General features: G+C 58.0%; 1 long non-coding RNA gene across 3 annotated transcripts; it reads left to right on the top strand.

Moving 5' to 3' along the window:
• Window positions 1-3,944: 3,944 nt before the first annotated feature.
• Window positions 3,945-9,004, top strand: LOC115511128. Of its 3 annotated transcripts, none has more exons than XR_004343487.1 (5): window positions 3,945-4,173; window positions 4,317-4,470; window positions 4,713-4,823; window positions 4,943-6,100; window positions 8,927-9,004. It is a non-coding gene; the product is annotated as an uncharacterized LOC115511128 (long non-coding RNA). The 3 variants fall into 3 exon arrangements; XR_004343488.1 differs by lacking the exon at window positions 8,927-9,004 and adding an exon at window positions 6,997-7,092 and having other exon boundaries at window positions 4,713-4,762; XR_003967952.2 differs by lacking the exon at window positions 8,927-9,004 and adding an exon at window positions 6,997-7,092.
• Window positions 9,005-10,498: the final 1,494 nt, after the last annotated feature.

The following is a 10,498-nucleotide window of genomic DNA, read 5'->3' as shown; positions in this document are numbered from 1 at the left end:
CTTTTTCTGTGCCGGCCACGCTTTTCTTTTTGTTTCCCTTACGTATCACACACTCCCCAGACCCAGGACCTTTGCACATGCTACTCTGCCTTAAATGTTACCTCCCAGCACAGCTTGATTTAGATACGTCCACGAAGGCTTCAGATCTCGGTGTTAACCTCGGTTCCTTAAAGAATCTCCTGATCAGGCGGCGGTTCCTCCTGTTTGCATCGAGAGAACACCTTGCACTTCTCCTTCGGAACACTTGTCTCCCTTCCAACGCCGTATTTACTACCCAGCTTTCTCATCGGGTGGCATCCCATTCAAGGGCATCTGTTCTATTTCCTGTTGCATTATCAGCGCCCGAAATGCGTGTGGTGGACTCTGAGCATATGTTTGTTGGATGAATGAATGAAAAATCAAAATCCACAAGCGGAGGGATGGTTAATGACATGTGAAAACACCCGCCTGTTAGAGAAACAACCAACAAATAGATGAAGCCGTACAAAATTATATGGGCAACATGGGACCATTTTAGGGGCAAATGCCCTTAGGAAAATCCTGGGAACAAAATGGAAAGAGCTACCATAAGATGTTAACCGCGACGAGCTCTGAATTCTTGGCTACGTGGGGAACTCTCCACAATCCCCAAATTCCCTGACATGTACCTTTCTGCCTCCCAAATGAAAAAGATGTAAGTCCTTCAACAGACGGACTCTAAGAAGACGTGAGTTAACCTTGGGAAGGATTTGCTCGAGGTCAGAGCTGCTCTGGCCGGGGGGGCATCGGTCAGCGAGGGTGTGGGAGGAGAGCCGGGAGCCCGAGTGGTGGCTGCAGTGACGTCTCTGGTCCCCGGATCACAGAGACTTTTCTCGACAGCAGGCCCCACGCGGTCACTTCTGGCCAGGGCCCAGAGCCGAGGCCTGCACCGGCGAGCACGGGGCACACCCAAGGCGGGCTGTCTCCCCCAGAGCCTTCTGTCCACTAGCCACGCAGGTGCACCGCAGATGTGATTTCGGTCTTTCACGTGTGTTTTCGGCGTGTTAGAACAAGACGCCACGGACGGGACGGCTTAGGCAGCAGACGTTTATTTCCCACAGCGCCGATGGCGGCAAGTCCAAAGTCAAGGTCCCAGCAGGTGCAGTGAGAGCCCTCTTCCTGGCTTGCCGACGGCCGGCCGCCTTCTTGCTGTCCTCACATGGTGGAGCGAGAACCATGGTCCGTCTTCCTCTTCTCCTAAAGGCACTAATCCCATCATGGGGGGCCCGCCCTCATGACTTCGTCTAAACCTAATTACTCCCAAAGGTTCTACCTCCTAATACCGTCACATCGGGGTCTAGGGCTCCCACATATGAATTTGGTGGGGGGGTGGGGGTGGGGGGACACAACATCCCGTCCATTACAACCTGCATTCGTACCTTCCCTGCAGGAGAAATCTCATGGGTGGACGCCATCCACCCCCCCAGACAGGAATACCTCCCAGTACGTGACCTACAGACTCATTAACGTCTTCCTGCCTGTCTTCCCGGGACGCTGTCTTTGAGTTCGGTCATCAGCTTACCCCGTTCATTAACTCACTCATTCATTCATTGAGTAAAAGATAATATAAGGGGAAATGCTGTGGTCCTAGATTGTGAGGCCCCAGAGCAGGGCCATATCCTGGTCATCATTTTACTGCCCACCCCCCCCCCGCCCCCACCCCCCGCCGCCTTCCTCGGGGCCTGAGGGCACACGAGGACCCCCACGGTGGGTGGGGGAGGGAGACAGAGCAGTCCTGGCTTGAGAAACAGCCTCACGCATCAGTGGGCACACAGAGGCAAGGCTGGGAGACAGGAGCAGAACCAGATAATGAGGGGCCCTGAACGCCGAGCCTCTGGCTCGGAGAGCAGTGGATTGCTCCTTCGAGCGGGGAGGTCCCTGGTCCGAATGACTTTGGAAAGCGCCCTCTGGGAGCCCAGAGGAGGAAGGGCTGGAGAAGGGGGGACTCGCTCTTTGGGTTGTTCTCTGTGTCCGTCTCCTAGCGAGTGTTTGAACCCAGCGCCACACAAAGCCTGGCCGGCAGCGGGCGCTCAGCAGAGGGGAGAAGAACGAGGCCCACCCAGGCGCCTCCTGTGTAGAGCCACGAACACCTGCCCCCATCAGGGTTGCCCCCCACTCTGCTTCCTGTGAAAGGGCACATCTTGGAGCACCTGGGAAGGGAGGCGGGAGGTCGGGCCCTGCTGGAGGGATGCTCCGGGTCCGAGTCTTAAACGCTGCGTAGGCGTTTAGCCGAGCGGGGGGGGGGAGGTGCCGGACCGGGCACCGAGGGGCTTCTGGAACGAAGGCCCATGTGCAAGAACAGCGTGACGGAGATGCAGCCAGGAGCAAGTGCTCTTGTTGGAGAAAGGCCAGAGCTGAGGCCGAGGGACGCACAGGGCCCCATCAGGCGGCCACACGCACCCCGAGAAGGAGCAGGGGCTTTGTCTCGGTGGGGCCGGGGCACTGGGGCTGAGGGGGCCTTCCAGAAGGGTCCACGTTGATGGCTTTGCAACGTGACTGGGCCCCCCGGGCGGTGGTGTGGAGGCAGAACAGAGACTAGGCTGTGGCAATGACCTGGGTAGGGGGAGCCGGAGGTGAGAAAGGGGGAGGAAAGGATCCCCCCCCCCCCGGAAATTTAGGAGGCGGACTGGGAGGAGCAGGTGATGATGTAAGATGGTCGGGGTGGGGGGAGGGGGCGTGTTCAGGGTGCTGTCGGCCCCAGGCAGCTCTTAGATGTCGGCCATCAGCACTGTCGGTGTGAAAGGTGCCAGCAGGTGCGCCCGGGATGCACCTGTCGTCTCTAGGCTCCCTCCAGCCCCGCCCCTCCCGGCTCCGCTCAGCTCCAGTGATGCTGGAGGGGGACCCTGCAAACTGTCTTGTCCACACTCTGTGGGGCTCTGCTGATGGGGCCTGGAAGGTGGCGGGAAGGGACCTCCTGTCCATTTCCCATTTGGGTCCACAATGCCCGGCAGAGGTCGGGCCTGTAACCCCCAAGCCCCCCCCGCCCCCATTCTGCTGACCGCATCCTTTCCCCTCGGTGGTGGGGGGGGGGAGGCTCCCCGTCTCACACATTCACGATTCCCCGCAGGGTTTGGGGTTGTTCCTTAACCGGCCGTGACCTGCCAGTTAGAAGGGACCTTTGCGCACAGGTTCTGAGGTGAGTTGGGGGTCGGGAGGTGGGAGGTGACGACCAAGAATGTAGATGGCTCTTCTAGAAATTAGGAAGGGAGAGGAAAGGGAGGGATGCGTGGGGGTGGGTGGGGCAGGATCGTTAACATGTTGCCTGTTTTCTCATCTTCCGTTTGTTTTGAGGCAGGGAGAGTTGGTGCGGGGCCGGGACGTGCCAGCCTTGGGGCCCCCACGCCTCTCCCTCTGCCAGGGGCGCCCCCCCACACACCTCACCCGTCTGTTCAGTGCCACGCCCTCCGGCAGTCCCCAGCACCCGCCCCCTGCCCTGCTCTGCCCCGTCTCTCCCCTGCGGCACTTTCTCAGTGTTTCATGGGGGCCTGGCCCCTGGAATGGAACCCACCAAGGCAAGGATGTTTCTGTTTTGTTTATGCTGTGTCCCCAGCCCGCAGACGTGGCCTGGCACCCGTGGGTGCCCCACTGAGGTTTGTTGACCGAAGAGTCGGTGAAGAAATGAATGATGAGGGAGTGAGCTAATGGGGCTGAGGGGCGGGGAGGAAGGGGTGTGGGGGCCGGGCAGAGGCTGCAGGGGAACTGGGAAGGGGGCTTTGAGACCACAGGGGCCGGCAGGGGGAGCGCGGGGGGAGTGGGCAGAAGGGGGGGGGTGGAAACAAAGGCGCAGGGGAGACAGACCCCTACACTGAGGGGGTGTTTGTATGGGGTGGTGGGAGCCTGGAGTAGCGGTGAAGTCCATTCCCAGAGGGCCTCCATGTCAAATTGAGGGGTTGAAATTAAGGGGTGCAGAACTACGGAGGTTTCTTTTTCTTTTGGAGCGGTCTTGAGCGTACCGAAAACATGGCCCCAAGAGTAGAGTTCCCAAATTCCCGCCGCCCCCCCACCCCACCGATTTCTCCTCTGATTAATGCAGGGCGTTGGCACCGTACGTTTGTTGCAACTGATGAACTAGTGTTGATGCATTGTTAACTCAAGTGCACAGGTCAAGCTTAGAGCCACTGTTGGTGTCGTGCCTTCCAGGCGTCTGGCAGCCGGGTATGTATCACGTACCCACCACGACCGCATCCTACGGAGTATTCACTGCCCTAAAGCTCCTCTGTGCTCCGTTCGTCCCGCCCCGCCCCACCCCCTGGCACCCACTGACCTTTTTTCTGTTTCCGTGGTTCTGCACTTTCCAGAATGTCACATACTTGGGATCATACAGTAGTACCATTGAGGACTTCTGAATGGAGAGATTTTCGGAGGGCGGCTGGGGCAGTGGGCCATAGAAGGGACGGGAAAGGGAGAAGCTGGAGGCAGAGAGACTGATTAGGAGCTTGCCGGACAGTGCAGGTGACAAGAGCCTTGACGGGGGAGAGGCACTGGAGTGGCAGGGGTGGGTGCAGCCGGTCTGGCGGGAGGGGTGCAAGGCGGCGAGCTGTGGCTCTCCCCTCGCCCCAGATGCCTGGCCCGCGGGCCTGTTAGATAAAGGGGCGGGTGGTCACCGGGTCCTGGGAGGCTGCCGTGTTTGTTGAGAACCTGCCGCATGCCAGGCCCCCGGGTGCACGGCCTCGTTTTGTTACCCTGTTTTACAGATGAGGAAACTGAGGCCCGGAGAGGCCCAGGAAGTTGCTCCCGCCCGCAAGTGAGTGAAGCCAGCATTCAACCTGCTGAGCCTGGGCCCACCCTCCGCGTACCGCAGCCCGGTCTGTCGTGGTCGGGCCTCAGCATGCGGGAGACACGGTCGCGGGGAGGGACAGCAGGGCAGGGGTTATGGGGCCCAAGGGAGAACCAAGAGTGAGTTCAGGCTTCCCTGCTCCCACAGTCACCCCGCATCTTGGCCACATGAAGGAGCCCTCCCCTGACGTTCACCCGGGCCTTCTGCCGGGGCCACCCCCCTGCCCCCTGTCCCCGCGCGCCCCCCGAATCGAGGCTGGCTCTGTCTTGCTGCAAGAAATAAAGCAATAATGACCCCTGTGACGCTGGCTGGGGGGGGTGAGCGGCGGGAACGCGGCAGGTGGGGCCGGCAGAGGTGAGAACTGGGGGTCCCGGTCGAGATCCCTAGGCAGGGGCCTCCAGGTGAGCTCCCCAAACGCCGCCCTTGGATGGGCCTTGTTCCCCTCGAGCAGGATAGCGTTTATTCTTCCCTCGGGAACAGTCACCAGGGCCGGGGGAACGTTGCGCAACGAGACTGCCAGCCAGGTCCCCTCCGCTCCTCCGTTTCTGTGACTCTTGCCAGTTTACCCACTGCTAATAACAGTAGGTCTGCTGTGCGGAGGGCCAACCTGTGCTGGCCTGCACCTCGCACAGTCATCACCTGCATTTCAGACCGGCGAAAACCGGGGGACTTGCCCGGAGTCACCTGGAGAGCCAGTGGAGCGATCAGGATTGGAACCCAGGGCCGTCCAAGGAAAGCGCCCTTCCCCCCCCTGCCACGCGGCCGTCCCTCGGCCACCCGAGAGCCTGTACACCCGAGGGGGCACCCTGCCAGTGTCGCTGGCCTGACACGCGCGGACAGGACTTGAGTGTCTCCCCCCCGGTCCAGAAAACCAGCCTGTCCGAGCTCCCCACCTAAGAGAGAAGGCGACTGGTGCTCTGAGGGTCCACCATAGACATTCGCACGCACCCAGCACTTTTCCCTAAGTGCTTTCCACGGTCGATCTCATTTGAGCCTCAGGTCAACCATTATCCACTTTGAAGATGAGGCGTTCTAAAGGCCAAGCACCTGGCCCAACACCACAGGACAGCAAGGAGGACGATGACCCAGGTCTGACTTCTCGTCCTGACCTCCTTCCACCCTACGCCCCCAGCCCCGGGTGGCTCCCCTGGGGAGTGGTGTCCCAACAGAATGAGCTTCCGGAATCCCAGCTGGAGCGCAGCCTTGGCCGGGCTGTGGCCACACTGCCACCCGACAAGCCCAGGGACCCATCCCAACGCGACTCAGGCCCGTGCCGAGACGGCTGCAGTGACCAGTCGTGCAAAGGTGAGGGCACCGTCCGAGGCCCAGAGGGCTGGCTCCAGGGGTGGGGGCTGGGCTTTCTTCCCTCTCGTGGCGCCTGGGTTCCCCATCTGGCTTTCAGCTCCGAGTCAAAATGTGTCTGAGCTATAAACCTTTGAAGATGCAGGTTCTTAATGAAAACGCAGAGAGAAGCCAATTAGAGTGGCAGGAACAGTAATCACTATAATAAGGGTAATTGAGTTGGATTTATTATAGCTGACGACGGGATTTTTTTTTTCCCCCCGCAAGTGAAGAAAATAATTTACTGATATTAAAACATGATTTCAGTTTTCCTTCACACCCCTGGGGAATGGTATGGTTTCTGGAACTTCAGCTCAAATGTGAGGGTGGCCGAAAACAAGACAAAGCCACCTTCGGTGACTTCACTTCCTCGGGTGGATTCCTCTTGACGAAGGCGCAGGCCAATGAACCCCGAGTTTGGGAGGCAGGGACGTACGCAACGGGGTAGTCAGACCCTATCATTTACTAGCTGTGTGACTTAACCAGTCCCTCAGCCTCTTTGAGCCTTAGTTTCTTCATCTGTAGAACGGGATAATAATACTAACACTCCAGGGTTGTTGGGGAAATTAAATTAAGCTAAATTACATTAAATTTAATTAAAGAAGGTATATAATACGTCTGGCAAGTGGTGGGCACTCAATAAATGTTAACAGTCTTCCCTAATAGTAGGGAGCTATCCATGGAAAGAGCCCAGGGCTCTAAAAGGCCTGCCATGGCCTTTTGGGTTTTTTAACAAGATAAACATTTCTTTTTCTGTCATGTAAAGTTCTACAGGTAAGCAGTCCTGGGCTGACTGAGTGATGTCACAATCTGCAGGGATATAGTCCCTATCTTTCTTACCATCTTCGCCACCCTTGCAGGATGTGCTCACCTCCTGGCCCAACATGGCTGCCAAGCTCCAGCCACATGTCTTATTTCCAGCTTAGGGGCGCCTGGGTGGCTCTGTCGGTTAAGCGTCCGGCTTCGGCTCAGGTCATGGTCTCACGGTCCGTGGGTTCGAGCCCCACGTCGGGCTCTGTGCTGACGGCTCAGAGCCTGAAGCCTGCTTCAGATTCTGTGTCTCCCTCTCTCTGCCCCTCCCCTGCTCACTCTCTCTCTCTCTCTCTCTCTCTCTCAGAAACAAATAAACATTAAAAAGAAAAAAGGAGCACAGTGGGGTCCTCTGCCTCTCTTTAAAGGGCGCTTCTTGGAGTTACACACAACGCTTTAGCTTATAGACCTTCAGACAGAATTTGTCACATAGCCCCACCCGGCAACAAGGAATTCTGAAGAATGTAGTTTTTATTCCAGCACCCGTGTGTCCAGATAGAATCAGGGTCTTTTTGCTAAGGAAGAAGGTGGAGAAAATAGGGGAAAATAGGCCACCTCTGCCCGGTCAGGCCTTTATCACGTAGCTTGCTGGAATAATGCACATAAAACTCCCAACAGTGTCTACACTGTATCAGGGCAGAGCCGGCTCTCACCTGCTCTCTCTACTAGAAAATAGGACTGTCATCTGGAAGGATCTCTTCTCCATTACAGGCCAGTGCCTCCAAATCTCTTCCGCCTGACTTGCTTGGCCCAGGCCAGAGGCGTGAGACCAGGCGGCCGAGAGGCGGAAAGTAGTGAAATGCGGGGACAAAGTGGCATTTTTATGCACATGTTCAGCTAGCAATGGGGATTCACCATGTGTCGGACACCATGGATAATTTAGCGTCTCTAGAAATTTAGGCTTAAATCAAGTGAATTAATAATTTTGCTTTTGGGTAATGTATATTGCTGTGGGAGAGTCCCCAGAATATTATATGCAGTTAAAAAAAAAAAAACAAAACCAGAGAGCGGGTGGGGGACCGGAGAAAAATTAAAACAAAAAACAAAAAACAAACCAAAACACCCAACCCAGCAGGGGCGCCTGGGTAGCTCAGTCGGTTAAGCGTCTGATTCTTGGTTTTGGCTCAGGTCAGGATCTCAAGGTTCATGAGTTTGAGCCCCACATTGGGCTCTGAGCTGAGCCTGTAGCCTGCTTGGGATTCTCTCTCCCTCTCTCTCTCCTCCTCCTCCGCTCTCTCTCTCTCAAAATAAACTTAAAACAACACACTTATATTAGCGTTCAAGTAATGGTATCCAGGCCATGGCCAGGTGGGGCGGCTGGGACAGGAGGAGGAAGCTTGTACTTCTTGCCCTGGGCTGACTTTCAGGCTTGGGGCAAACCCCAGGGGACCCAACTGTGCCTTGTGCCAGCTGGACAAAGAACACAGCGGCTCGGGTCATGGGAGGCCGGGCGCGGGGAGAGCGTCCCTCTGCCAGGTTCTCATGAAAGAGCCCTCCCCCGGGGTTATGCACCCGTAAGCCAACTGAAGTCTCAGATATCTCAGAGGTGGACCCTTAGCAAGCAAAACGTTGCTGTAAGTGATTTCTCCATTTTTCGAGATCACAGGGCTGTGCTCTGCTGTCTCTCAGCTGTGTGGGTATGGCTTCTCCTTTACTCTTGGCACAGGACCTCGGGGGCAGATCTTCTGGGCAGCCTGACCCCGGGGGGTGGAACCCCCTGGGTTCCAGAACCCCCTGGGTTCTGGTTCCAGCTCCGGGCCTCAGTCTCCCCACCTGCATCATGGAAGGGCGGGGCTGTGCCGCCCGGTTCTTCCTGCTGAGCCCGCGCAGACACTGGCCGGCCTGTCACTAGGATCAGAGTCACTAGGTTCAGACACAGATCCACTGGCCAGGTTCGCTGCGGGGTGGCCAGTCGCCTCCCCTTAATCCCTTCTTACTAACCTCCCTCCAACGTCGAAGAACACACTTCCTTCCCCACAGCCAATTCCCGGGGTCTGGGTCTCCACACACCTGAGGACAGCACGGCAGGACAGAGGGGGACCCCACTGGAGCTTGGTGAGTCAGGGGGGCCCGGAGGGCGTGGAGGGGGAGGAGGGACCGATCACAGAGATCCCACAGGGCCGGAGCGCGGAGTGAGGCTGGGCCACCCAGTCTGTGAAGCGGGCGGCCCACGCCCCGTGGCCAGCTCAGGGTGTAGACGGCTCCTTGCCACCAGAAGGGAGAGACGTCCTTCTCCAGCAGGGGCACAGCTGGGCGGCCCAGGCCTCAGGAAGCGTCCTCCGCTCTGTGGCCATAACCGCTGATGCACGGACACGGACGGGGAAAGGGGATGATAAGGACAAAACGACACTTCTGAAAAAGCGAGCCGAGGGCACGAGCCCCCCCACCCCCGCCCCTGCCGTGCAGGGTGGGGGAGAAGGCATTTGGGAGTAGGGAGGCCACCTGACGGCTTCGTGGTCGTAAATCGTAAGCTCCAAGCTCCTAAGCCTCTTAGATCTGCAGCACGGTGTAGGATAACGTCAAGGTCCTCACGGGCTTGTGGATGCGTCTGTGACGGCTTGGTTAGGGCAGGGTGGGCCCGGGGGTCTCCCCACACCCTGACCTGCGTGTGCACGCTCTTCTGGCTCGCCCTCCTCCCTCCTTCGCACACCCTCCTCCCCTTGGTCCTGCCCCCTCCCTCTCCTCTCCTCTCCTCTCCTCCTGCAGACTCTCTGATGCCACCTGTCCCCCCTCAGGTCAAATTCCCTTCTTCCCCGACTTTCCAGCCCAGAACGCTGGGGCCACGGCCAGCCTCCCCTCCTCCCAGGGATATAATGGCTACATTATGCAGCCTCTACCTGCGCTCACCTCCTCCCGTGCAGCTAGGAACGTCCCTCAGCCTCACTGCCTGTCTTCCCTCTAATTTACTCACGACGTTCCTGCCACAATCATTTTCTCCTGTGCTCACCCAGCGGGCTGGCTCCCTCAGACGCACAGCCCAGCCTTTCCTGGCCCAGCCCCTCCTGGCCGTGCTGCCCCGCGTTCTGGGCCCCGTCCTGCCCTCTCGGCCGTCCCTGGTCTCCAGCTGCCCCGAGCCCTGCTGGTCCGTCCTGCATTTTCCCAGCGGTCTCTTTCCAAACACAGGGGTGTTTCCCTGTGCTTCTCTGCCTTCGGGACGGCCCCTGACCCTGTCGTTCCCAGGAAGCTAACGAAGTCATCGGGGGTATGCCCCTAATGTGCGTTTTTTTTTTCTTAAATGGGGCTCCCCAAATTAAGTTTCAGACACCACAACACCCAGATCTGCCCTGTCGTGTGTGTGTGTGTGTGTGTGTGTGTGTGAATTTCAAGAACATCGCCTGGGGAGGGTTCTGTTGACCAATATCTCAACTCCGTTTCACTGCCCTGTGCTACAGGTAAGGGGCTGAGCTTCCCAGAGGCTCAGAGAACCAGGCCTGTACGAAGGGTGTGTTTTTTCCTCTCTCTCTCCCCCTCCCTCCTTCCCTCCCTCCAAATACAGGGCTTGGTCGGACCCAGTGGGGCCAAGGCACAAACCAGCTCACAGATGGCTGTCTT

This window comes from Lynx canadensis, chromosome A3, assembly GCF_007474595.2.
Source record: "Lynx canadensis isolate LIC74 chromosome A3, mLynCan4.pri.v2, whole genome shotgun sequence".
Taxonomy (NCBI): Eukaryota; Metazoa; Chordata; class Mammalia; order Carnivora; family Felidae; genus Lynx; species Lynx canadensis.
The sequence above is the reverse complement of the archived record's forward strand: the minus strand, read 5'-3'. Positions and strand labels throughout refer to the sequence as shown.